The 25,680-nt window shown below is 48.3% G+C and overlaps 1 protein-coding gene and 1 long non-coding RNA gene across 2 annotated transcripts in view; one reads left to right on the plus strand and one right to left on the minus strand.

Moving 5' to 3' along the window:
* Positions 1-25,680, plus strand: part of LOC144165141 (E3 ubiquitin-protein ligase MIB2-like) — a 200,039-nt gene that overhangs the window by 27,415 nt on the left and 146,944 nt on the right. The window lies entirely within an intron of this gene.
* LOC144165140 (uncharacterized) lies at positions 734-23,797 on the minus strand. Its single transcript, XR_013321381.1, has 6 exons — positions 23,510-23,797; positions 17,352-17,403; positions 12,851-13,001; positions 5,803-5,894; positions 1,499-1,661; positions 734-933 (listed from the first exon to the last, which is right to left on the minus strand). It is a non-coding gene; the product is annotated as an uncharacterized LOC144165140 (long non-coding RNA).

Consider the following 25,680-nt stretch of genomic DNA (forward strand, 5'->3'; position numbering starts at 1 on the left):
CCGCGTCTTTGAGTAAGCTAATATGATTCGACACAATGCCGTGATTTCATAACCTAACCCAGCGGAATTCATAACGCCAGCCTTCATTACGCATATCCCAAGCAGCACAAGCCTGTACGGCTTAAAATCAGCCGAAGAACTTCAGCCAGGTAATTCCTGCCCGGCCTTTCTCCAGTCAAAGTGTAAAGCGCGCACTCAAAGGTGGGCCTCTGCCGTGTGTTTAAAGTTAACTGCTGTACACCCAATGGCCACTCTCCTTTTACCAATTCACTGCAGAGGGGTCCACAACGGTCTCCAGCCGTACAGCTTTGCCGGAGATCAGCCATTACCTTTTGCCGGAGGCTGGCTGATGAACCATTGCCCGAGGCCGGCTGTTAAACTTTTGCAGGAGGTCAGCTGTTGACCTTATGCCGATGGTCGGCCGTTGAAATGTGTCTAATCAATGGCCCATAAGCTTTTGCCGAAGTACGGCCAGTCAGCCTTCCCTGGTGAGCGGCTGGTGCCTGGCTGTTCAACTTTAGGTATATACTAGCTGTTCAACCATAGTAGACATTCTGCCATTTACATCCCGGCTGTCCAACCCCAGCAGCTTTCAGTTCGAATTGCGCACATGGGTTCCTAAAAACGGGACATGCTGTAAATTCGTAATGCATGCATAAGCATTTGTGCCCTTTTAAAGAGCACTGTTTGCCCTTTCAGGGACAAATGTAGTGATTTACAAAGTCTGTGGTGATTAGGTTTTTTGACTTAATTTATTTTGCTCAGTTCATGCTGTCCAGTGTCTTCCGGTTCGTTATTTTGCTCAGTTCATACTGTCCAGTGTCTTCCGCTTCGTGCGGCCGCCATCCCAGTCACCGGCGGAGTATAGCCGTTTCTTAATAACAGCTGCCACAGCGACCTTGTTTGCGTCGGGGTACCTGGGCTGTATTGACACTGAAACAAAATTGAAAACAGACAAATAAGTAACATACTGCACTGTAAAAATGTCCACAGGCTTAGCAATGGCCTTCCTGAAAAAAAAAATTCAATTGATTGATTATGAGGTTTAACACGCCGAAACTACGCAGGTTATGAGGTGCGCCGTAGCAGAGGGCTCCGGATTAATTTCGACCACCTGGGGATCTTTCACATGTGCCGAAATCTCAACACACGGGCGTCTGTTTTTCGCCTCCGTCAGAAAAACGGCCGCCGCAGCTAGGATCGAACCTGTGACCTTCAGCACAGCAGCACAACGCCTTAGCCACTAAGCCACCGCGACGGGTGAAAAAAAAAAAGTATTACAAGCTTGCTTAATGCAATGCCTCTAGTTTTCACAACGTACAACTATTCCGGAGAGCCAATATTTATTACGCATTACCAAACAGTATCCGTATTCATTCCTGTAAACAAGAACATTAAAAATAAGCTCTAATGGGCGAACAAATACCCTGAAATAAAGTAGCCCCTGAAAATATTATAATGAATTCCTTGTGCATAAAATAAAATCAGGGCAGCTTACCAAGAACAAGAGACAATGTTGTCTAGCTCGTAGAAGGCCTCTTTCACCTCCTTGGACCCTGCCCAGCTGCAGGACAATGCCACTGGCTGCCCAATCACCACGCCCAACACCGTGCGGGCCCCGCCTTGAAGTCGTAGCCACCCATGTGGCAGAAGTACTGGGCCTAACAGGAGAAAGGAAATTTGAAATACACTTGTAAGTTGAATGCATCGAGGCTGAACATATGACGCAAAAGCATACCTTTAACGTGAGCACATGAGAAAGCAAACAATTTGTTGTCGTAGATAACACAATCAGTTCTGCTGCCTTTTGGTTATGGCACGGCACAGAGCTCTGGCCTTTTCTTTTTAACAGCAGAGCTGTCAAGCTTGTGCTCCTCGGAGGGATGTTAGCAGGGCGCTACAGCACACAGTCCGGCAGCCGAGTTTGCGAGGGGGAGGAGGGAGGAGTGGAGACGAGGACCGGTGCACGTACAAGGGTCCTCGTGCAAAAGGTTTAGCCTTGCCGAGCGCACATGGTATGACGTTAGCAATGACATCAGCATTCCGCGCATAACTTTCGCGAGGCTGTTTGCGACAGCAAGGCCACGCCTTTTCTCGCCTCCAGATCGTTTTCGCGGGTCTGCACCTTGTTTCCCGCAGCGGACTACTTCGATGGCGAGTCCGCCGGGATGATAAACCCCGGGACATTAGTTTCCCTCTCGGAACGCGCTTTGTCGGGCCGCGCTCATGTTTAAGTTGCTCGTCGCAGTTCCGGGTAAATACTACGGCGTTGTCGAGGTAGACTAGGAAGGTGTACCATTTTCTGAGGCTTCCCCTCAGCTCCACTGGTCACTGCTGTTTGCAATAGCAAAGCCACGCCTCAATTTTGTTCATAATGTTTTTGAAGTCCACATTCTATGAAAAAAATTCTACATGCGCAAAAAGAATGATCAAAGCGGCGCAGATATGAGAAAGTTATTCTATTTTTTAGTCTAAAAATACAAGCACATGCAGTACTGGCAACGTCACACTTGAGGCCTCCGGATATGACGACAAAGAGCGGTGGCCCTACAGTTGGCTCAGCTTAAAGTGTGTATATACCATTATTTTGACCAAACGAGCCTAAATGTTGCCTTACTGCTTGTTTTCTTTAAAGGGACCCTGCAACACTTGCCATCGACTACTAGTAATGTATTTTGGGATAAAGTCTATTGTCCCAGAAATCTCCTCCCGCAAGAATTATGAAAATCCGTTCACAATTAACGAAACTACGCGCGATGAGAAATCGCGCATAATCGTTCCCTCTCAACTCGACCGCGGGCAACGCGACGAAAGCTGCGCGCTCTCTCCCGGAGAGGGGGGTGACTCGCGGCGTTCTCTTGGGCGGCCTTCGATATATCCCATGCCGGGTAGTTTTCTCCTTTTCTCCGCAACGCGGAGGGACCTATTTCCGGTCTGGTGCCACAAAAAAGCAGGCATGGGTGCCTGCTCGCAAGTGCGCGCTCGGGCTGGTAGGGCGTTTTTGAAGCAATAAACGTTTGTAGTCGAGTGGCCCCGTTGAAAGGGAAGTATTGAGCTCATCACTCAAATTCCGCGCGCACTCAAAACACAAAAGAAACGGCAAAACTGTGCCTACAGGTTCAGGCACAGAAGAGGTTCGTACACAGCGATGACGTCGACGGAAATGGGAGAATCTACCCGCGAAGTTGACCAGTGACAGCCGATCGGGCAGCCATGGCCTATGTGACGTCCCTCGGGCCATGCATAATGAAGACAACTGAAGAGAGAGCGGTTCGTTTTTCCGCGTCTTTCACATCGATTTGCGCGCTCACCGCTTCACGTGCACGTGTAATATTTGGCTCAGGTATTCCTGGCAGTGTAATCTAAACGTTGCGCAGGTTTACTTGCACTGTTCAAAGAGTGTTGCAGGGTCCCTTTAAAGTAAGCATAAAAGCTTAACCGTGGGCTCAAAGAATATAAAAATCTATAGAGACAGTAACAGAGCCGCACTATGGCTCCGCTTCGAGCACGTGTGCCTTTCCATGGCGTGTTACGATGCACCACTGTTGATATCGCCTGGCGTCAGCGCGCGTCGCCGAAATACACGCGAACTCGTTCATTCGCACGCCGTATGCTGATGTCTATTCACGGCAGATATTGGCATCGATGGTAGAGGAGGCGTGGTCAGGGAGCATAGCAAAAGTGGACGGCAGCTTCCAGGTTATCAGTCCGTCTCTATGTCTGGGGACATGTTTTAGCACTGGGAAATGCTGTTTCGTTCACTGAAAAACAGCAACATTTTTTTCTCTAGCGGTGATTGGCTGCCTTGAGACAAATTGAACCAAACTGTTTTTGTTGGCAAGCTATTATCCCTTGGAGACAGATATAATTCTGTGTGGCACATTCTGTACTTCGCTACCTTTGCTTGCGTCGGAGAGATTGCAATCGGGTGATGCTTGTTATGAGGTAAATATGGAAGCTCTAGCTACATTGCTTCTAGTATTAGCAAGATGGGGGTTGTCTGCAAGATTGGTGCGTGAGACACAAGCATTCTCACTGCCAGAAACATGACAAGAAACAGACACTGCTCAATTTTTGCAAGCCTCACAGCTTGTGTATATGGTCGAGAGGTAAGAAGCTGGAGTACTGGTTTGCAAGTCAGTGGTTCTAATCCCGCGTTTTGTTTTTTTGCTGCGAGCGTTCTATAAGGTTTTTTTTACCAGAATATGCAGCTGTTTCTTTAACCTTTCTTTGAACCCACAAGTGACGTTCACATGAAACCTCAATAGCAAGGCAGCGCTGAACATGGCTTCACACTAAATTAAAGAGAGGTAAAGATGGTACAGAGTTCAGACAAAGAGACATAGCAACACCCATCGACGCAGCAGCAGGCACGTCACTTTGCTAGTCTCGTGTGGCTGCTTGTCCTCTCCTACTTTCCGGCACAGTACCACCGAACGACAGCGTCACGAAGCGCGGAAAGGAGCTTTCCAGGTCAGGCCACCCTGGGCTTAAAACTTCCAGGACGTATTTTTTGCCGCCCTCATTTGTCCCGCCATATGACATCGGGGTCAGTGAGAAAGTGAGCAGCAGATTTCCGGTTTTCGAGAAGAGGGCAGTGCTCTATTTGCTTGAATTTTTAAATTTAAAAACAACTTTTTTATTTCTACAAGGATCTTGGCAATTTTTTTGCATCTATCTCTGCACGACACCAAGAACAGATGTAGTGGCCAAAAAGTACCTGAAAGAAATGTGCTCGAGAAATTCACGAGGGACAAACCCACACACAAAAAAAGGAAGCAGACAAAATGAGATTTGACGGACTAGCGATTGAATTTTAATCATGAGTGATAGAAAGATTCCACTTTCCTGCAAAATGTCTTATCTAGGCAATTGGGGCGTTGCTTTAATTAAAGGTTTAGAGAGCACCCTGCGCAATGAGTTGAGGGAATGATTATGTGCATCTTGCATCGCACGTACCTTCCATCATAGCGAACATATTTTCATGATTCTTGTGGGAGGTGATTGCTGGGACAATAGACTACCCCAAAATACATTCCGAGTAGTCGAGGGAAAGTGCTACGGGTCCCTTTGATAGGCAAGGGTGCGAGAAAAAGCCCACTAATGCCTACGCAAGTTGCTGTGTAGGGTCATTGCTTATGAGATACCTCTTTCATGTGGAAAGGTCTGCATTGGGCACACTGGAAGGTGTGTGAACGTGCGATTGCGTGAACATGAACATAACCTCTCAGTTGAGAACTGCACAAGTGGGCATAACCCCATCCATAGCTCTGCAAGCGCATGCATGACGCTCTTAAAAAGCAAGTGAAAATTGTCCAGGTGCAGTGATACATGAGAAAGGGAGATACAGGAAGCTTACCACATAGGAAAGAACGGATGCGATTGTGTCAGTGACATTTCAACGGGTCTCCATATGAGAGAGCGTATTTATTAGGCTGTGAATTTTCCTTATCACAATTTTTTTTTGCATGCAAGTGGAGCCACGTAACTTTGGCCTGCAATTATGTGTTCTTACGCTGCCTAAAAGTTAGTTGCTAGTCATTGCCTGTTATCACCAGCTACTTTCTGTGATTGTCAATATTTCGCGCCAAGTTCAAGTATCGTTAAGATGCACCAACTCGCCAAACACATCTTTCTAAGCTTGGAAGAAAGGATGAAATAACCTAAAACACAAAGCAATCACACTGTGCTTCATGACTATGCTAAAGAACCCACCAGTAACTATTAACAGCAGGTATTGTCTAAAGCCTAATAAACTGCATGTCAATTTCCTTGATTTTAAGATGCAGAAATCCCACAAACCTTGTGAGATTAGCAGCAGTGATGCACAGATTTCACCCACTCTCATCCACAGCGTTTGTGGCAGGATCAGTAGTAAGAGCTCATGCCAGGCACTGCAAGAAAAAACAAGACCACACATAATATACGGTACTTTGAAAATGAATAACGGACAAGCAACCAAAACGAATAGAAAACCGGGCAAGCATTTTGATTGCTTGAGCAGGGTCACAAACTGTTAAATTGTAAAAACAATTCTTTCTTAAGATCTTTGCAGCAGCCAAAAAATTTTGGAATTTGTTAGCACCAGGAAACTAGACTGTAAACAGGTCCTCTGACACAGGGGTTCCCTCTCACAAGTGTTGCAACATAATGAGAGCATGCTTGCCAATCTTCCCACGAAAACCTGCCTTGAGTTGTTCGCAACACCCAGAAAGTTTCCATAGATGCCACCCATCCCTGTCACAAATGAAGGCATCTAGAACTGACAACCTTAGGTTGTCCTGTGCTTCATGTTCAGACGATATACGAAAATGCTATAAATCAGGGGTTGGCAACCCGCAGCCCATGGGGCAGTATTATGTGGCCCCCGGCACAATGGTAGACCCCTTCTCCTCTGTCACTTTCTACCTGAAGGCCGACATGGCAGTTTTGACCTCAACTGGCATGAAAGCTCGTGACATTCGTGTTGGAAATAAACATGATAAGGATTGCTATTCTAGTTTTGTACACTGCTTTCAATTTCCTCCCCAAAATTTATTTGCCTGCAAAGCCCCCCTTCCCCTTCCAACCAATGTGCCCTCCGGCCCCCTCCATGTCCATTGCATTAAACCCGGCTCTCCGCCTGAAAAGCTTGCTGACCCCTGCTATTCAGCAAAAGTTGCAAATTTTTAACCTGTCACTGCTTGTTCAATTCGAAGTGAATGAAAATAAGTAAGATCTCTCCTTTGTATGCATCACGCAAGCATACAAACCCATTAAACCCTTCGTAATTTCAATGAAGGGCCCATGAAGACTTGCTAGGGTTGAGGCTAGGCCAAGCTGATTCTAAGTTGAAAAAGACGAGACTGCAAAATGGGCGAGATACATCAGACAAAGAAATGAGGAAAAACACAAGTGCTGTTGTTTCTACTTATTTCTTTGTCGTTTGTGCTGCCTGTTTTGGACATTTTTTTAAAGACTGGGCTGTAGCTCATGTCTCTCGGCAATTGTGTTCAATAGAAAACACTGGCGCCATCACTGAAGGATCTGCGTTTTCTCAGAAGGATCAGGCAGAGTAGGCCACCTTGGATTTGCATGGGAGCCCTGACATAGGCAGTTTGGGGAGAGGCACACATGGCATCACACTGATGTCGATGTCGAAAGGAAATCCATCCTTAACTTTTTCGAGCATGCACATATTAAAATTGACTTAAAATATGTTCTTCCGAACACTTAAAGGTTAACCTTCCTGAGGGGTATCTCTATTTAAAAAGAAAGCTTTTTATGTAGTCATCTGTGCTTTGAAATTTTGTGCCAGCACTCCTTTAAGGGTCAGATTGAAGTTTTCACTATTCTCCACACTATAATGTGGCAAGGGCTCTGTGACACACTGGAAGGCAGCAGCAAAAAAATGGGCAGTCAGCAAACTAGATTCCACACCATTGTGATGAAACCAAATCTTTGGAATCGCTGATCAAACAACCTTGCGGAGCTTATCAGTGTTTTAAGTGCTAAATGATATAGCCATGGTGTTCGTTCTTGCTTTAGGTGCTGACTCTGAGTAGAAGCAGGCAACTGAAGCTCACCTGAACCCTCAGGGAGTTCCAAGGGAATGCCAGGCATGATTTACATGATTTTTCTTTCAACTTTAAAAGCTGCCATGCAGTTGAAGAGCCATCCAAAGAATGGTGCAACATCCTACCATTTGCAAAACAGCTTTCTTTCATTTTATGCTGCTCTCCTTATGCAACTGCATTGCAGCTGTTTGTCCTTCATGTTATCATTAGAAAATATTGTTAATTTTGACATGGAGCCCTAGAAGTTCTGGCAAAAAGTCAACACAACTGTTTTAACTCTTTCGGGACCGCTCCATAGGCCTTCGATCACATATGATCGATGGTTTCGCGAGCCTGCAGAATACACATTTTCGCTCGATGGAACACCTAGCAACATCTAGGAGATAGTTTGAAAACTGGAGTTTTCTTTTTTGTGAAGTTTCGTTTTTTATCGCCAGGCGGCAACGCGTCAGATATTTTATTCTGACGGGCAGTAGTTTCAAATGTAAACAAACATGGCGTCATACTCCCGCGAGCGCGATAAGAAATCCGCCTCGTCTCGTCTCGCACATCTTCGCCTTCTACTGTGGATTTTAACGATGAGAGAGGCAGTGAAGAGTCGGAATGTGGCTTTAGAGATTGGATTTCAGCTCGAGTGAGGATTCGGGTGTCGATCAGCCTGAACATCAAATCGCGCTCAGAGGTGGGTGTTGGTTTCGGTTTCAATTGGCTCTGGAGTAAATATGTGCGCTCGAAATATGTTCTGGCTGGTTTATATTTGTTCGCTAGGGTGTTAACTACCTATGGTGGTGATCTCCTGCCACCAGTGCAGAAACGGATGAAGTTTTCGCCGGGACGAGAGCCTGGCGTGTACCTGGGCGACGACGAGCCATGGCCTTAGTGCCAAAAAGATCACACACAAAACAAAAAACCAGTTACACCTAGCCGCATCAAACTTTTGCGATGAAGAAACAAAGCATTGTGTTAGATTTTGTATATCCTGAAATAATTTTATTATGTTTTAATATTTTATATTTACGCTTTTTTCTATCTTTTTCTGTAGTTTTTTTACGAAGTTCTTACTTTCAGATTTTTTCATGGTTCTATCGCCAGTGTTGAAGTAAAACTTGGTATTGTATGTCAAAGAGCATATAATTAGCTGCATTTTGGTATATGCTAAGGCAGGATGGTGCCTTTGCTTTATGTAATAAAAAATTTGTACCGCGACCTCCCTTTTTCATCACTTTTTCAGGCGGTCCCGAAACAGTTAATATTCAAATATTTTGGTTGTCCCCACACTATACCTTAATTAAGATTAATACCCTAGTTACATGGCGGAAGTAACTGTAGTTACGTTTAACGGTGGTTACTAAATTTTAACTGCGGTTATCGCAAACTGCGGTTTTGGCTGTTACATGCGAAATTCCAAGTGTGTCGACAGCGGTCACTTGGTTGTGAGCGTAACAAAAATAAAGTAACAAACTTTTAACCTCACGATAAAAACCAAAGGCGAAGCAGTGTAGACAAAAAATATCGTTAGACAGTTGCTTCAGACCCAAACGCGACGCACTCGCGCACGCCGAAAAAGGGGCTTCCCCAGCAGCTCGCGAGCGGCTTGTTCTCGGGTCGGTTTGGTGTTGGGAACTTAGGATCGTGGTAGATATTTGACCGGCGCTATCTCTACAACTGCAAATTACAATACATAGCACAATTTTTAACCTTTATAATATCCACTTTGTCGCATGTGGAACTTCTTTTCCGCGATTGATTTCGAAGAGGGGCGACAAGCTGTTGCTACCGTGGTCTGGGCTGGTTCGAGCCGCTTTCAGTGCCGTGCGGACAGACGCGCCGGCATGTTTGCAGAAACGGCCGACGTGCGCACGGATCGTTTCCGAGTGCTGAAAACGCTTCATGATTGCCTGCTTTGTCTATTTTTTTTTTTGGCAAACGATCAGCAGAATTTACAAATTTAGGCTTTTCTCATAGTTGATCGGGTGGACCGGGAAACGAGCTGCTGCTCACGCGCGGTCGTGCCGACTGCGAGAGCGACGCAAAGAGCACAAGCTCCTCTTGGGGGCAGCTTCGAGGGCTCCCGCTATTTCAGGCTTTCGTCTTCTGCGAACGCCAGGTGATTTTTTTCGCCTACGCTGATGCGCCGCCACTTGTGTGCAAACTGAACACTGCGGCAGCAGCAACTGCGGTTAGCGTAACCGAACTGAGGTGGCCAAGCTCAGTTTGCGTTAACCATGGTTAGCGGGGTAACTGTGCCCGTGTAACTAGGGTATAAGGGTCCCAGTCCACTGTGGGAAACTAGCAGGCGAGTTTTACTCATTACATAACAAACTGAAGTGTGTGTTAAAATAGGCCATTTCAATCTCTCATTTGGAAAAACAAAGCCCATGAAATGTGTATTTTGAGAACACTTATTGATACAGTTCTGTCATTATTAAGCATCATACTACATTTCCCCACCTGTAACTTTATCAAATTAAAGCAGTGCATCTCAGCCGCGCTGCAGTACATTAGCATTTATTCGAATAATCACTAAGATCAAAAAGCCTCATAGCAGCCACTGAGTAAAAATGTTTGTGCGAATGACGGGAAAGGAATGCTTCTATCATGAAAATACAAAACCTGGACCTCGTACTTATATTATTGCACTTTTTACAGCCTACAAACCGTTGGCTTTATTTCAGTTGTCTCAATTACGACATAGTACCGCATTTCCTCTTTAGTCTTGTGTAATAAAGCAAGGATATTGCAAGAAGCACACGCCGCAAAATTCTGCGCATAGGTGTCCTCGCAGTGTTGAACCTCAAAAAAAAAAAAAAAAAAAAAAGCACACGTAATAAGAAACAAACAGGCCCAATTTTTTGCACTACGGCTATGAATGGTCAGTTGCCTAGATTGTAAAACTCTGCTGCCCCAATATTGTTGAGGCCACGGAAATGGCAGGGGACAAACTCAGTACGCTCGCACAAGCTTGGCAGCCACAGAAATTGCAGCGTGCAGTCGTAGTTGACAAAGAAAGATGCCAAAAAAAAGTGCGTATGTGTGTGTAGGGGGGGGTGAGGAGGGGGCATCAGTAGTTGCTCACTAAAGCCACCAGCGGTTGTCTTACAACTAAAGGTAGAAAAACTATTTTCTGCCAAAAAAAAAAAATGCGTGAATGCATTTGACTTCTCACTGTTTAGCCGTACAGCACTTTCCAAGCTCACTGACGACTTATTTATAAGAGGTTCACAGCACTGTAGAAAGCCACGGCTTCTTTCTTAATAACTACGACTTATCTAAAATTACAGCCAGGCTGCATTCTGAACTTCTCTACCAGAAATACTGTTTTGCGAAGAACAAACTATTTGCCGCAGTGTTTCACTCAGCCTCATCTTTACTGCTTTCAAAACAGCGGTTTATTTGTACTGCAGAAACGGCTTCCTTGAATGTTTCTTTTTTTATATTAGCTTTCTAAGGAAGCTTTGCAACCTTCATTTAAAGGTTAGCAGTGTACTGTGTTCGCAATAGGAAAAAAAAAAAAAAAAAAACGGCAATATTTATGTTTTTGCTGCGGTGCTCACAGGATAGCGGCGGCCCATGCACTAGCCCAAAGCTGGGAAACATGCACGCACCACCGTGTGCAAGCAAAATGCCTACAAGCTCCTAGAGCAAAATCTTCTGAGAAATGTCATCACATCTAAAAATACTTTTTTCGTTTCGTGCAAGAAAATGCACTACAATTTCCTACTATCTTAACTGGACCTTTACAAACCGATACCTACCTCGACATCTTAGAAGCTCTTGATTGAGGAATGCATTGTGATAATTGCTTAACGTTATCAAACTCAGCACTGATTCATTACTTCAGGCACCCCTGTCTCCAGGGGCCTGCCAGGAGAAATGCACACATGGCTTTTTCCACATTGGCATAGTGAATGGCAAAAAAGCCGATGCCTCTTGAGCTACTGCCGCAGCACTGACAGGAACATTGTCAGCTTGTTCTTTTCCACGGTTATTAACACAGTAAGCTTCTAGCCAACAACAGAGGTTAGAAACTTGCACAGGATACTAAAAAAACTGAGCAAGCCTTGTCTATACAGTACAAGAACTTCTGAACTTGTGCTTGGTTGCTGCAGTGAAGTTTCTGAGGAAGCATAAATAAATGCTGCTTAGGAGACAATAAAGACGAATTTCTGTTGAATTTACATTGGCAATATTTAGTTCTTTGTATGATTATAATTTATGTTTCATCCAGCTGCCCCCAAGTAAGGAAGTTTTTAAGCGCAGACTCGATTTAAGAGCACACATCGTGAACTTGTGCGAGAAGCTGCATCTTTCACGGTTTTCGATAATGCTATGAACTTTCTAAAAATAAAGCACCGATGAGCTTAGATAGTGCCATTACCATCAAACAGTGCTTACTCAATTGCATTCCAGACGATTTGTCTCAGCACCAAGGTTTTGGCAAGTACAATTTTATTCAACGAGTCAGCACCCTACAGTTTAACAGTGCACTAGAGAGCGCACTCATGGTGAGCGAGAACTAACTGCACGGCGGGTTTGCCCATGCTGTGCACAGGCTGCAAATGCCACGTGTTGCATGTTGTCTTATCAGATTCATGGCCTCTGAGTGGTATATTTTGTCATGGCAGTCCTCTTGAATATAACAGCTGTACCCACATTTTTCAGACTTTTTTTTTCCTCCAGCATGCAGGTCGGCATGCCTTGGGTGAAAATGTGCAAAGGCTGCTTGTTTGAGCGTCACTGCACAGTTGTTGAGTACATAAAAAAATAACAAACACAAGATCGTTATGCATTAAAAACCATAACTAAGATTTTGGGGGTCCCTGAGTGCTTCCGCAAATAGATTATCACGCCAAATTGAACATATTTGAATGTAGCACCTTTGCAACAATACGCGCTGTCGTATGCTGTTTTTAGAGCCCAGTTATTGATTCCAATCCCATTATCTATCGCTAATTTCTGTTCGCTACAGGTTAGCAGTGTTCATTTTATAGACGAGAAACAAACAAAAATCAACCCTTTTCTAATGCTACAGCTCAGCTCTGCGGGGACGGTGAGACGCACAGCTAATTCGTAGGGTATAGGAGTCGGGTGCAGCAATTGACTGGAAAAAGTGTGGCACAGAGAAATATAGCTCCACAAACCGCGATTTCGGTGAGAACCACGCAAAGCATGGTCCATTTGCAGCCTGTGTACAGCATACGCAATCCTCGCATGCAACTAGCTTTCACTCGCCTTTAACCCACTTTCTACTGCACTGTAAACTGTGGGTTGCAAACTGTTGAATATGAACTTACCAATTTTCAAATCAGATTAGGTGTCCGAATCGGCCACACGATACGCAGTCCAATGCGGCTGGTGGCATGTGGCTGGGGCCGTGGCTGCTCCCGCTGTCCCCCGAGAAATGCCTGCACAGCTCCACACCAATCCCGGGCAAATGGCGCCACCCTGAGAAGGTTGAAAAATTGTGGTCTATAGTCAGGGCGCCTACCAAACTGATGCGTCAAAATTTCCCTAGTTTTTGCTTCAGCAAATTGCCATGAGCAACATGAGTTCATTCATCTCTAGGCAGTCTCAAAACGTCACATGATGCTGTCATGATCAAGTATGCTGAACAATCAAAACAATAGAGGAGGTGAACAAATATCATACATTTCTTAAATTGAATTTAAATAGTTAAATACAAATACGAATGTTACTGTATTTAGTCGATTATAACACGTTTTCTTTTTGCAACCTGAAGTCAACCCTCGCGTTACAATCTGCCTAAAATTGCAATGATGCACCCATTTGTCATCAATGGCTACAGTTCTGACCATTTCGCAATCTATGTCAGCAAGATGTGTCAGAGTTGTTCGGGTCCACTACAAGCTAAGATCAACTTTTAAGTGCGAATGCACTTTATAAGCGACCCCAAACCATCCACCGCCGGTGGCGGCGGCGTCGGCGGCGTCCGCAGTGCTCCTCTATATTTAAAGAAGAAACAGCATCCGGCGCCAGGTTTCGATCCGAGGACTTTGCGGGCCGCAGCCCGACGCTCTACCGAATAAGCCACGGACGCGACGCTGATATTGTCAGTAACGCGCCTTATATCTTTAACGCATTCAAACTACGTCGTCAGCGGCGTGCGTTGGCGACTCAGCGGCGTTATAGCGGCTTGATAACTGCGTGGTGTACACGTGATACTACAAACCCGATGGAAGAGATGGAAGAGAAGGCGGCGAGGCGGTGGGCTGCGGGGGCCGAGCGCAAGCGCCGCAAGCGGGCCGACAACCGTGCATTCGCACTTTCACATTCTCCCCCTCGGGGAAATGCGGGGGAATTTTTTTTCGTTTCCTTGCTTTTTTTCTGTGGTGGTTGACAGCGTGCGCAACTTTTTTCCTTTGTTTTCGCGCCGTACTTTAGTATTGAGGCATAGGTAACTTTCATTGCCCTGAAGTGTTTCAACACCGCTTCAGCTCCCCTTGTTACGGCAACGTGTTGCACTCAGTATGACCCATGCTATTTTAATGGCTCAAGAAATCGGGAATTCGGCAGCTCCCCGAAGAGTCAACATCGACCGTCTGTGGATGGCAGCTACTGCGGGAGCGCCTTTTTACATGTGAACCCTGCCCAAAAAGTTTCCGAGGGCCTTGCTACAGCTGCCACGTCGAATTACAAAAGGGTGTTGCTGATTTCGTCACCAAACAGTGTAACCGCCTTTTGGCGGTCAGTGTTGAGCTGATACAGCTCAAAACAAGTGATATCGCTCGACAGATGGGCTTCCTGTGAAGTTATAAGTGTCAAAGGTGGGCACCTAGCCCAAGTGTTTGAAAAATAAATGTGCTTTTCCATAATTCCACTGGCCTCACGTGAGTACTTTGGCGGCTCTTCTTTTTTTTTTTTGGCACAACAGAAAGTTACCCTTTGAGTTACTTTAGTGGTTTTAATTTTTCTTTTTTATGCGATGAAGTCACCCCTCACGCTACAATCGTGGTCACATTACAATTAAGTAAACACGGTACGGGGTTGTCTTTGGCATTATTATTGGAAGGGCAAAATTCAAAATTAGCATACACTATGTTCTCTGTGCTTTTTTTAGACCGATCTTGATCAGAAGAGCAAGACTATAAGCAACAATGAAATGAAATCTTATTTGTGCCCGATCACCAATGAGAGAAGCTTTTGAGGTATTAAAAAATGATGGACAGTTTCAGGTACCCCTGCTTGGTACACAGGGGGTTGCGGCCAAATCATTAGGGAGCACTGCCTTGCTGCCCCAACATCTACCTATAGTAGACCATGCAGGAGCACAAGCCAGCATGGGCTACTTTAGGTAAACCTACCCATCCGTACCTGCCGCAGTGGCTAAGTGGCTAAGGCATTGCGCTGCTGAGCACGAGGTTGCGGGTTCGATTCCCGGCTGCTGCGGCCGCTTTTCTGATGGAGGCGAAAAGCAAAAACGCACGCGTGTACGAGATTTCGGCGCACGTTAAAGATCCCCAGGTGGCCAAAATTAATCCGGAGCCCTCCACTGTGGCGCGCCTTATTGCCGGCGTTGCGTCAACGTGTTAAACCCCCCAATCAATCAATCATCATCATCAACCTATCCGTACCATTGATGCATTTTATTTGCCAGGGCTATCGACGTTTGCCCCCTCATCCCACCAAAAGGCTCTGATAAAAATCACGTGATTACGTTACGCCGTCGGATTGACTGATTGCAGGGTTTAACACGCTGAAGCTGCACATGGGCTATGAGGCGTGCAGTAGTGGAGGGCTCCGGATTAATTTTGAGCACCTGGCAAACTAACTTATGCTGAATCTCGAGACAAGGGTGTTTTCGCTTTTCGCCTCCATCAGAAAAGCAGCCACCGTGGCCAAGATCAAACCAGCATATATGGGCTCAGCACCACACCTTAGCCACTGAGCCTAGCTGCGGGTGCATTATGCTGTCAGTGTCTCAAGCTTGTGAATACAGTAAATGCTGCTTAGGTACTAACATTACCCTATAGTGCAAAGAACAAAACTTTTGACTGCACCTAATTTACATTGTTTTGGTACAATTTGTTTTTTTCACATCCTTCGCACACTATCTAGCCAAATACATGTTCAATATGATGACCAGCCGGTTGATGCCTCGCCAGAATTACCACCCCATCAACATGTGCAGTCACTTTACTGGCCCGAAAGAATCTAAATTGTCAATTCTTACGATTCGAGAAAGCGAAATCATGATCTTGAGTAGCATGTGGCTATGCCTCATTTAAAAACAGAACCCAGCATGTAAACGTTTGTCTGCACACATTTAGAGGCACTAAAGCCATTTTATATAGATGAAAAAAAATATATTTTTAATTAATGAGCAAGAATAAACAAAATATGGCAAAGAAAGCCCAACGGTTCGTTTTGCTCCGACAAAAATCTATTTGGTTGAAATGATTGATTGATTGTAGGGTTTAACACGCCGACGCAACGCAGGCGATGAGGCGCGCCGTAGTGGAGGGCTCCGGATTAATTTTGACCACCTGGGGATCTTTAACGTGCGCCGAAATCTTGCACACACGGGCATTTTTGCTTTTCGCCTCCATCAGAAAAGCGGCCGCCGCAGCCGAAAATCGAACCCGCGACCTCGTGCTCAGCAGCGCAACGCCTTGCCACTGAGCCACCTCGGCAGGTTATTTGGTTGAAATGAATTTGAACTCACACAACTGAGCCTGTGCGCATAATGTAAGCACTGTGCTTACAGTATTTTGAGCAGTCACAGTATGCCGTCGACATAAAGAAATGAAGCATAAAGATGCCTCATTCCAGGTGCCACCAACAGTGCAGCTCAGTAGCATAGACATGATCTTATTTCAGAGAAAGGGGTGGCTGAGCTTGAATGCAAAAAAAGGGAAAGAAATTCAATTGACAGATCAATTTACAACTCAAGTTCACAAATAACTTTGGGACCTTGCACGCACACCCAGCATAACCTCCCCACTGTTTTTTTATTTTATTTTGCTTAACCCATCGCAAAACAGCCGGCTGATTAACTGACCACTGACAAGGAAGCCATGTAAATTCAGCGCATAGGTAGCGCGAAAGGATGTCAGGAGTCTGTATTCAGAGAAAAGAACAGTGCCTTCCTGTATCTGCAAGAGATTCAGCTTGACTAGCTCACATTCACTGGAAGCATGCAGGCTATGCTGCCAGAAGTGTCTGCTGAGAGCACCATCACTCCACTGGCGCGGCATCCAACATCCAATGCATAATGCTCAGTGACACGGTAATACAGAAGGGTCCATAGGTATAGAGGGGATATTGTGGCCGATATGCATGTGTATATGATATGCTGCTGTCAGTTACCGCTGGTGCAGCTACACAGACACGAGTTTGGCCCCAGCTCCAGCATTCCAATTACTTCTTGCGGCACTGGGACTGCACCTGCAAGATCTAGTGCTTACTCACATTACTAGCATTATGACATAACAGCTGCCCAGCCTCAAGCAGATGTTGAAGGACTCTTCACCCAGAAAACCTGGTTTGCACAGGCACTACATCGTGTGCAAAAGAAATATAAAACAGGAATTCACTTTCTGCACGTATAAAAAGCTACATTCAACATAATTCAACTGTCCTAAACATGCAGAGCATCCTACCGCTGAAAGGGCTACCTACTACTATTATTCCTGTGGTAATGCAAGAATAAACAACTCCCACAAGTTAGGTGGGCATAATTCCTGCTGCAAAGGCCCCACATCACTCAAACGCATACTTATAGGTCCAGTTTCTATTTCTGGGTTCCTATATCGGCAACATAAATGCAGTACGTACCTGTTATTGCTTTTCATCTTGCCAGACAGCCCCCGTCCTGAAGCTCCAGCCACTTTTAAATGAAAAGGTTGCAAAGAAAAGTTACATAAGCACAAACGTCGTTACCTGCCAAAGTTAAAAGGTACACTACACATTCCGAGAAGTAAGAACACTCACTCAATGATTGTTTTATTATCAAGACAGTTATGTCAAAAGACCTAACCACAGAATTGATGAAAGGTGCTTAAAACCAATGCTATGTAAGCGTAGATAGCGTTTACAGCAATGTGAAATATACTCCGCCTATGTGCTCCTGAACTACAAACCGTTTGAAGAAAACAAATAGTTTTCAGCCAGTAACAAGACGATAAAAAAATATCAAAACACTTTTATTGCCAAGTTAAGATTCTCAAACTATTTAAGGTTTTCATTTTTCTCAAGGGAAGTTTTACGTCCGATAAGTTAAGCAGTCGCACATTGTATTTTGCTTTGTTCAAAGTGGCACAGCTACCGAAATAAAACAAAAGCACGGTGAAACCGCACGGCCGCATATAGAAATAGACCTAATGCGATAAAAACCGCATACGAAACAAAACACGTCGATTCCTCACGATGTTATCAAGAGCACCGGCAATTATTTCAAGCTTCCTAACAGGGTTGCCACTGGTGGCGACTTTTCGCCAAATTGGCGACTTTGAGAGGCCCGTGGCGACCGAAAATCACAAATGGCGACATGGCGATTTTATGGCGAATTTCGGCTTGGGACTTTCGCTCCCCCACTTCTCTTTCTCCGTCCGTCCCGACGGCTCTGCCCAACGCCACCTAGAGGAAATTCTTTCCAGTCTAGGTGGCGTTGCTCTGCCTAGTCGGTGTTGCTTTGACACGGCCGCAATACCTCTGCGCGTGATGCGGTCATGCGGTGTTCGAAAGTTTCAGTCGTCTCTGTTCAGTGTCTTATTTCGCCCGAGGCGTGGGCATGTCGAGGCGGCGGCGTGGGGGTTGGCATCGGGGGTCAGAAAGCGGGATCGTAATGTCGATCGTAATTCTGGACTTCCGAAGAAAGTCGCGGCCCAAAATCGCGGGGACACTCTGACTTGGCAGACGGATAAAACGACATCGACTCCTCGGCCCGTACCATCGAACTGTCAACCTTGCGGCGGCGCCGGCACGCGCCACACCGCTGGCAAGGCTGAACACAGCTCGGCACTCCCTGAGGCGAACAGAACGCTGTTGCAAGACGTACAACATTTCGTCTCCGAACAAAGCGCTAGCTCTCGTGTCCAATAAAGCCGGGATTCTCGGCCCGCAATGACGACACTGATGAACGGAGCAGGCCCTCCGACGGGGTAACCCGGGCGGCCTACGGAGGGCCGAACGGGCTTTCCCGCTCGGCCGGCACCTGCGTTTCCCAACTGCGCCGGCGGCTGGGAGCAGTTGCGCTTGATGTGGCCCTCTTTTCTGCAACGAAAACAGCGCAGCCCACCACGGGTATTCCCGCGATTGGCATCCCTTGGAGTGTCTCCGCCTGCCGCCGGACCTGGGAGTTCAGGGCAGTTGTTGCAGGCTTTTTCCTGGCATTGGCCGTGTGGCGTCCGTAAGTGTATGGGTTCAAAGCTCGTTCGCTAATTTCCAACAGACCTTTGTCTTCCGCTCCGACTGCGTGGGCGGCGTCCGGCGGGTGGCGAGAAAAAGAGGAAGCTCCCTTCTACGCGCAGCGGGGCTCAAGAGCCTCGCTTGCCGGAGGAAGAGGGCGATACGCTCGGGAAGCGAGTATGTGGCCCTGTATCCGCTTCGCCTCAGCGGCTCGCTCCTCCAGGTCGCGGAACCGAGCGCCGCGCAGGTACGCCGCAAAAGTGGGTTGCGCCTGCCTGATAACCCTCTCGACGCGTTCATCGTTCGGGGCTGTCGGTTCGGCGATTTGATATAGCTTCTCCATACTCCGCACAAACGCTAGGAGGGATTCCTAGGGAGCTTGTGTGCGCAGCTCCAGTTCACGCCGCGTCCTCCGATGGCAGTCCACTGGAAGAAATTAGCGACGGATTGCCGCCTTGAGTTCAGTGAACGTGGCGGATCGGTGACCGGCAAGCTGGTACCACTGCGCTGCTCGCTTCGTAAGCACGACTGGCACGACACGAGCGAGCATATCGCTGTCGCCGAGTCCCATGGCTGTCTGGTAGTGCGTGAGAGCCTCAGTGAAGTTGGTCACGCTGATGGTATCCTCGTAACCGCGGTAAACTGGTATTTCCAGCCTCACCAGTAGCCTTGACAGCTTCGGTGCCTCCAGGGAAACCTTTAGAGCGCCTGACAGGGACTCGATCAAGCTACTGGCTTGCTGCAACAACGAGGTTGCATCTAGGGGAGCATCTTCGTTAGGAACGACTGCGTGCGCGGCGAGGGGTCCGCGGCGGGGCGAGAAAATTCTCGCTGGTCGTTCGGTGGCTCGGCGGCCGGATTGTCCGCAGATTTCGGGCGCCCAGCCCGCTGGTGTTGGCGAGTGGCGCTTACCGAGCCTCCGCTGGCTACGACAGCGTACATGGTCTACTGCCGCGTTGCCCCCGAAAACGGGTGGCCTGTGCGACAAGAAAGCCTCTCTAGTGCGACCCAGGCCTTCAGCGGTGACGTAGCCGGTGTGAAAAGGCGCGGGGCCACTGCGCGCCCCGAGAGTGGCGAGTACGGAGCGCACAAGAGTACGGAGAGCTCCCGCTCGAGCCTCGAAGAGCAGCGCGCTCCCCAAGCTGTGGTTGTGCTGGTTGTGCCACAGTCTCACAGAACAGGGAGGATTGCTGCACCGCGGCCGCGGCCGCCTGCGCGCAAACCGCCGCCAAAGTGGGCTTTTCCCGCCAAAGTGATGATGATGATGATGATCAAAGGCCTCCCCTTTGAATCGGCGTAACGGCATGCGCCATCTAGCCTATCTTAGTAACTTAAATTTAGTTAACCCTCAACTCAGATTTCTTTTTAATTCTGCCCTGCTGCTACCCCTGCTTGGGATGGCACTTTATCGACTTCTCTGCTTTTTTTTTTCCACCAATTCTACAGCCGCTGCTTACTCCAGAGTGGGCTTTTCCTGCGGCGCCGGCTAACGGCTAGTCGAAGAACCAGGCATTATGAAGCGTACCATACGACTGGCATTGAAAGACATCAATACAATATAAGTGTTTTGAACGTTGCTGATTTTTATGGGGTTATACAAAATTGGGAGCTTTTATTTTTAGGCGTTGCCGTAGACATCTAGTGTGGCGACACTGTTGGCGAATTCTAAAGCAAAAATGGCGACTTTCGGCGACTTTTTGCTGGCCGTCTGGCGATATTGACCCAAAACTCAGTGGCAACCCTGCGTGACAGAGCTAGCTCGTCACAGCAACGCGTTGAGAAAAGCGAGGGAGGGTAGCGGGAAGCGAATCATGATTGGTGCTTATGCAAGTGACGTAACGCAGCGACAGCGAATCATTCGCGCGCAAAAAAGGGTGAAGTCAAGCCGAGGCGGCGGCGGCGGCGGGGATGGCGCTAGCTCTGCGTCGCTGCTGGTCCAGTTGCGGGGGCACGTTCGGACGCGTCGTATCACTGCTTGTACGCGTTACTGCGTAGCGTAAAACAAAATGCGAAAAGGGCGCCTGGCAGGGTTGCCACTGGTGGCGACTTTTCGCCAAATTGGCGACTTTGAGAGGCCCGTGGCGACCGAAAATCACAAATGGCGACATGGCGATTTTATGGCGAATTTCGGCTTGGGTAAGGTGGCTAGAGTGAGCCACCTTAGCTTGGGACTCTCGCTTCCCCACTTCTCTTTCTCCGTCCGTCCCGACGGCTCTGCCCAACGCCACCTAGAGGAAATTCTTTCCAGTCTAGGTGGCGTTGCTCTGCCTAGTCGGTGTTGCTTTGACACGGCCGCAATACCTCTGCGCGTGATGCGGTCATGCGGTGTTCGAAAGTTTCAGTCGTCTCTGTTCAGTGTCTTATTTCGCCCGAGGCGTGGGCATGTCGAGGCGGCGGCGTGGGGGTTGGCATCGGGGGTCAGAAAGAGTGATCGTAATGTCGATCGTAATTCTGGACTTCCGAAGAAAGTCGCGGCCCAAAATCACGGGGACACTCTGGCTTGGCAGGCGGATAAAACGACATCGACTCCTCCGCCCGTACCATCGAACTGTCAACCTTGCGGCGCCGCCGGCACGCGCCACACCGCTGGCAAGGCTGAACACAGCTCGGCACTCCCTGAGGCGAACAGAACGCTGTTGCAAGACGTACAACATTTCGTCTCCGAACAAAGCGCTAGCTCTCGTGTCCAATAAAGCCGGGATTGTCGGCCCGCAATGACGACACTGATGAACGGAGCAGGCCCTCCGACGGGGCAACCCCGGGCGGCCTAGGGAGGGGCCAGAATTACTTCGGCCGAACGGGCTTTCCCGCTCGGCCGGCGCCTGCGTTTCCCGACTGCGCCGGCGGCTGGGAGCAGTTGCGCTTCATGCGGCCCTCTTTTCTGCAACGAAAACACCGCAGCCCGCCACGGGTGTTCCCGCCATTGGCATCCATGCAACTCCATGCAGGTCCGGCGCCTGCCGCCGGACCTGCATGGAGTTCAGGGCGGTTGTTGCAGGCTTTTTCCTGGCATTGGCCGTGTGGCGTCCGTAAGTGTGTGGGTGCAAAGCTCGTTCGCTAATTTCCACCAGACCTTTGTCTCCCGCTCCGACTGCGTGGGCGGCGCCCGGCGGGTGGCGAGAAAAAGAGGAAGCTCCCTTCCACGCGCAGCGGGGCTCAAGAGCCTCGCTTGCCGGAGGAGGAGGGCGATACGCTCGGGAAGCGAGTATGTGGCCCTCTATCCGCTTCGCCTCAGCGGCTCGCTCCTCCAGGTCGCGGAACCGAGCGCCGCGCAGGTACGCCGCAAAAGTGGGTTGCGCCTGCCTGATAACCCTCTCGACGCGTTCATCGTTCGGGGCTGTCGGTACGGCGATTTGATATAGCTTCTCCATACTCCGCACAAACACTAGGAGGGATTCCTAGGGAGCTTGTGTGCGCAGCTCCAGTTTACGCCGCGTCCTCCGATGGCAGTCCACTGGAAGAAATTAGCGACGGATTGCCGCCTTGAGTTCAGTGAACGTGGCGGATCGGTGACCGACAAGCTGGTACCACTGCGCTGCTCGCTTCGTAAGCACGACTGGCACGACACGAGCGAGCATATCGCTGTCCCTGAGTCCCATGGCTGTCTGGTAGTGCGTAAGAGCCTCAGTGAAGTCGGTCACGCTGATGGCGCTGACCGAGCCTCCGCTGCCCCCGCGTAGGCTACGAGAGCGTACATGGTCTACTGCCGCGTTGCTCCCGAAACGGGTGGCCTGTGCGACAAGAAAGCCTCTCTAGTGCGACCCAGGCCTTCAGCGGCGACGTAGCCGGTGTGAAACGACGCGGGGTCACCGCGCGCCCCGAGAGTGGCGACGGGGGCGGTTTGCCGAAGCCCAGGTAATCCTGTGGCTGGCTGGATACATGGCTGAACCCCAGTACTAACTGGGAGCGGCATAGCACTTAAGGCTCTTGGTCCATCAATTACAGTACCGGCCGGGGCTTGCAATGCAGCTCGCCCGGCATGAGAGGCGCCCCAATACGCCACGGCGCTCGCTTTGTTCGCGCGGAGCAGCAACCTCGCCAGCGCGCGCCCTTCTATCCAGGGCTACGAGAGCACGCCCGGATTGCCATGCATACAGACATATCAACATCACTAGCATCCGGGGCTACAGAAGCACACCCGGATGCATTCAATACGCCTATGCACTCGCCAGCGCGCGCGCTTCATCAAAAACATCAATACAATAAAAGTGTTTTGAACGTTGCTGATTTTTATGGTGTTATGCAAAATTGGGAGCTTTTATTTTTAGGCGTTGCCGTAGATATCTAGTGTGGCGACACTGTTGGCGAATTCTAAAGCAAAAATGGCGACATTCGGCGACTTTTTGCTGGCCGTCTGGCGATATTGACCCAAAACTCAGTGGCAACCCTGCTTCCTAAGGCCCTCCGCTGCGCCCACCACCTGTCCGTCAGCAACGCTAGACATATCGAGCAGCGCCAGCAAATTGCATTTAGCTTGCACGAACCACAGCGTGAGACTGACGCGGAAACGAGAAATCAAGCCAATAACACGTTTCTGGCACCGAACCTTAGTCGCGCTACAAAAGGTCCAGCAAAAAAGAACTTACCGAACTTCTTTGTCCGGGCACAGGAAAACGCCGCCGTTCTTCGATCGTTTGGCGCTGTATTTCAGCTTATCCTTAACCGCACGTGTTTCCAACGTGGCAAGCAGGCTTTATCCACAAAGGGCGAACACATTTTACGACGGTATATCGCACAAAAAACATGAATAACAACACGGACAACGCGCAACCACGGCCGACCTCGCCGCCACCACTTGATGGAAAAATTACATCGGAAACGACCGCAGCGCCGAAACGGCCAAATACATGAGCAGAGTTACGACTTTAAATTTTAATTCAAAGTGATCATACAACATTTCCAAATATTTCAATCTTCAAAGAATCATTTATTCAAAATTGTCATTGCTTTTGGTGTTCACCAGTATTTCAGTTTAAATAGAATCCTGATCGGAAGCGACTGCAGCGCTTAACAAAAGAGCAGAGTTCCCTCTTTGTATTTTTATGCAAAGTGATCACACAACATTGCGAAATTAATCAATCTTTAAGGAATCATTCATTCAAAATTATTATTGCTTTTTGTGTTCACAAGTATTTTAGGTTTAATGGGCTCCTGATTGCAATTTTCCCGATCGCTGCCTTCTTGCTCCCGGTCTTTTCCGATTGGCTGCCAGTTTTGTCCAGAAGATCTAATAGCATCCTCGATTAACCGCACCGGTGCACACCGGGGCACACCGGTGCGCCTTTTCATCCTCGATAAACCGCACCGGTGTGCACCGTTCGTCCTCGATAAACCGGGGTGCACCGTCGCGGGGCAATTTTCGGTTGCACCGCCGCGCACCGAGAGAGTCGACGGTGCGCCGGCGTGCAGTCCCGAGATGCATCGCGGACGATGCCGGCGAAGGAGCTTCCTCCGCCGTCTGCTGCAGCGACGGCGCCATCGCCGCACTCGTGTCAAGGCGGACGGAGCTGTGTATTGTTGCTGACAAGGATGGCGTGCTTGTGAATTCATCGGGCAACGATGCGACAGTCTCCTAACGGGCGGTAATAACGGCCAGTGATTGTAAATGAGGACGCGAACTTTGTGTACTTCAAAGGCGGCTGCATGCATTGCCAGAAAGTTGGGGATTGACATTCGTTTCGTTCGATCGAATTATCATGAACTGTTACCGGAGTGCCTAGACGATGAAGACCTACTTGTTTTGCTGTAACGGAAGGGCGGAACAAAACAGGCACTCGCATTATGGCTCAAACGAAGATTAGAAGCAGCTTGTATGTAGCTGTTTAGTGGAAGCGGTGGCGGTACGTTGTTCCGCATGTGTGAACCAAGATGGCAAGCTGGGCGAGTTGGTATTGGTTCATGGTGATAGAAAATAGCCAGCGCAAGGAAGAAGAGGACGAGGAAGGTAACAACAGACACAGCGCGGCACTCACAACTGGCGTACATATAGTACATATAATCATTGGTACATATAAGCGTTGGTACATAAGTTGGTACAATCATTGGTACATAAGTACATAAGCGTACATATAATCATTGGCCTTCAATAAATACCACTTTCAAATAGCGCCGTGTCTCATTACAGTGCTGTATTGTTACTTGTGAACGTTTTTATGAGTTGATTTCTTAGATTAGAGATGGCGCCTGGGTAGAACCGCCCCGTTTGTCCTCGATCAACGCTCCGTGCGGTACGCACCGTCGTGGGGCACTGTGCACCGCGCCGGTTTTGGGGGCAACACCGGTGCGTGTTTATCGAGGACGCTATAAGCCAATCAAGCTGTATTTTTGGCGCATGGCAGCATTAACTTTATGATGGCAGCGCCCTGAAAAAACCTTGAACGGGGATGATGATGGCGAGTAAAAGTCTTTGAATCGGAGTGACGGCATGTTCGATTTCACCTGTCTTAGCTATTTATTTTACCTCGGACTTGTCTTAGCTGCCGCTATCTCTGGCTCTGATTCCCTGCGCCTTACGCGGTCTCGTGGACTTGTCTCGGTCATAACCAGACAAATAAAAAATCGTGTGAGGAGGCAGCTACACTTGAAAGCGAGGAACGAGACGCAATCGGCGATCTCGCGAAACCGGTGTCTGAGTTTCATAGCTTTAGTGTTGGTTGCGGCCATTACCGAGATTTAGTCGGGAGCCGCGCTGGATGGGTTGACGCATTAAGTTCTGCGACCTGGCCGTGTGTCACAGGCCCTAGTTTTGAGTTGTGCC

The sequence above is a fragment of the Haemaphysalis longicornis genome, unplaced genomic scaffold (genome assembly GCF_048455015.1).
Source record: "Haemaphysalis longicornis isolate Haplotype H1 unplaced genomic scaffold, Haemaphysalis longicornis Haplotype H1 scaffold_14, whole genome shotgun sequence".
NCBI lineage: Eukaryota > Metazoa > Arthropoda > Arachnida > Ixodida > Ixodidae > Haemaphysalis > Haemaphysalis longicornis.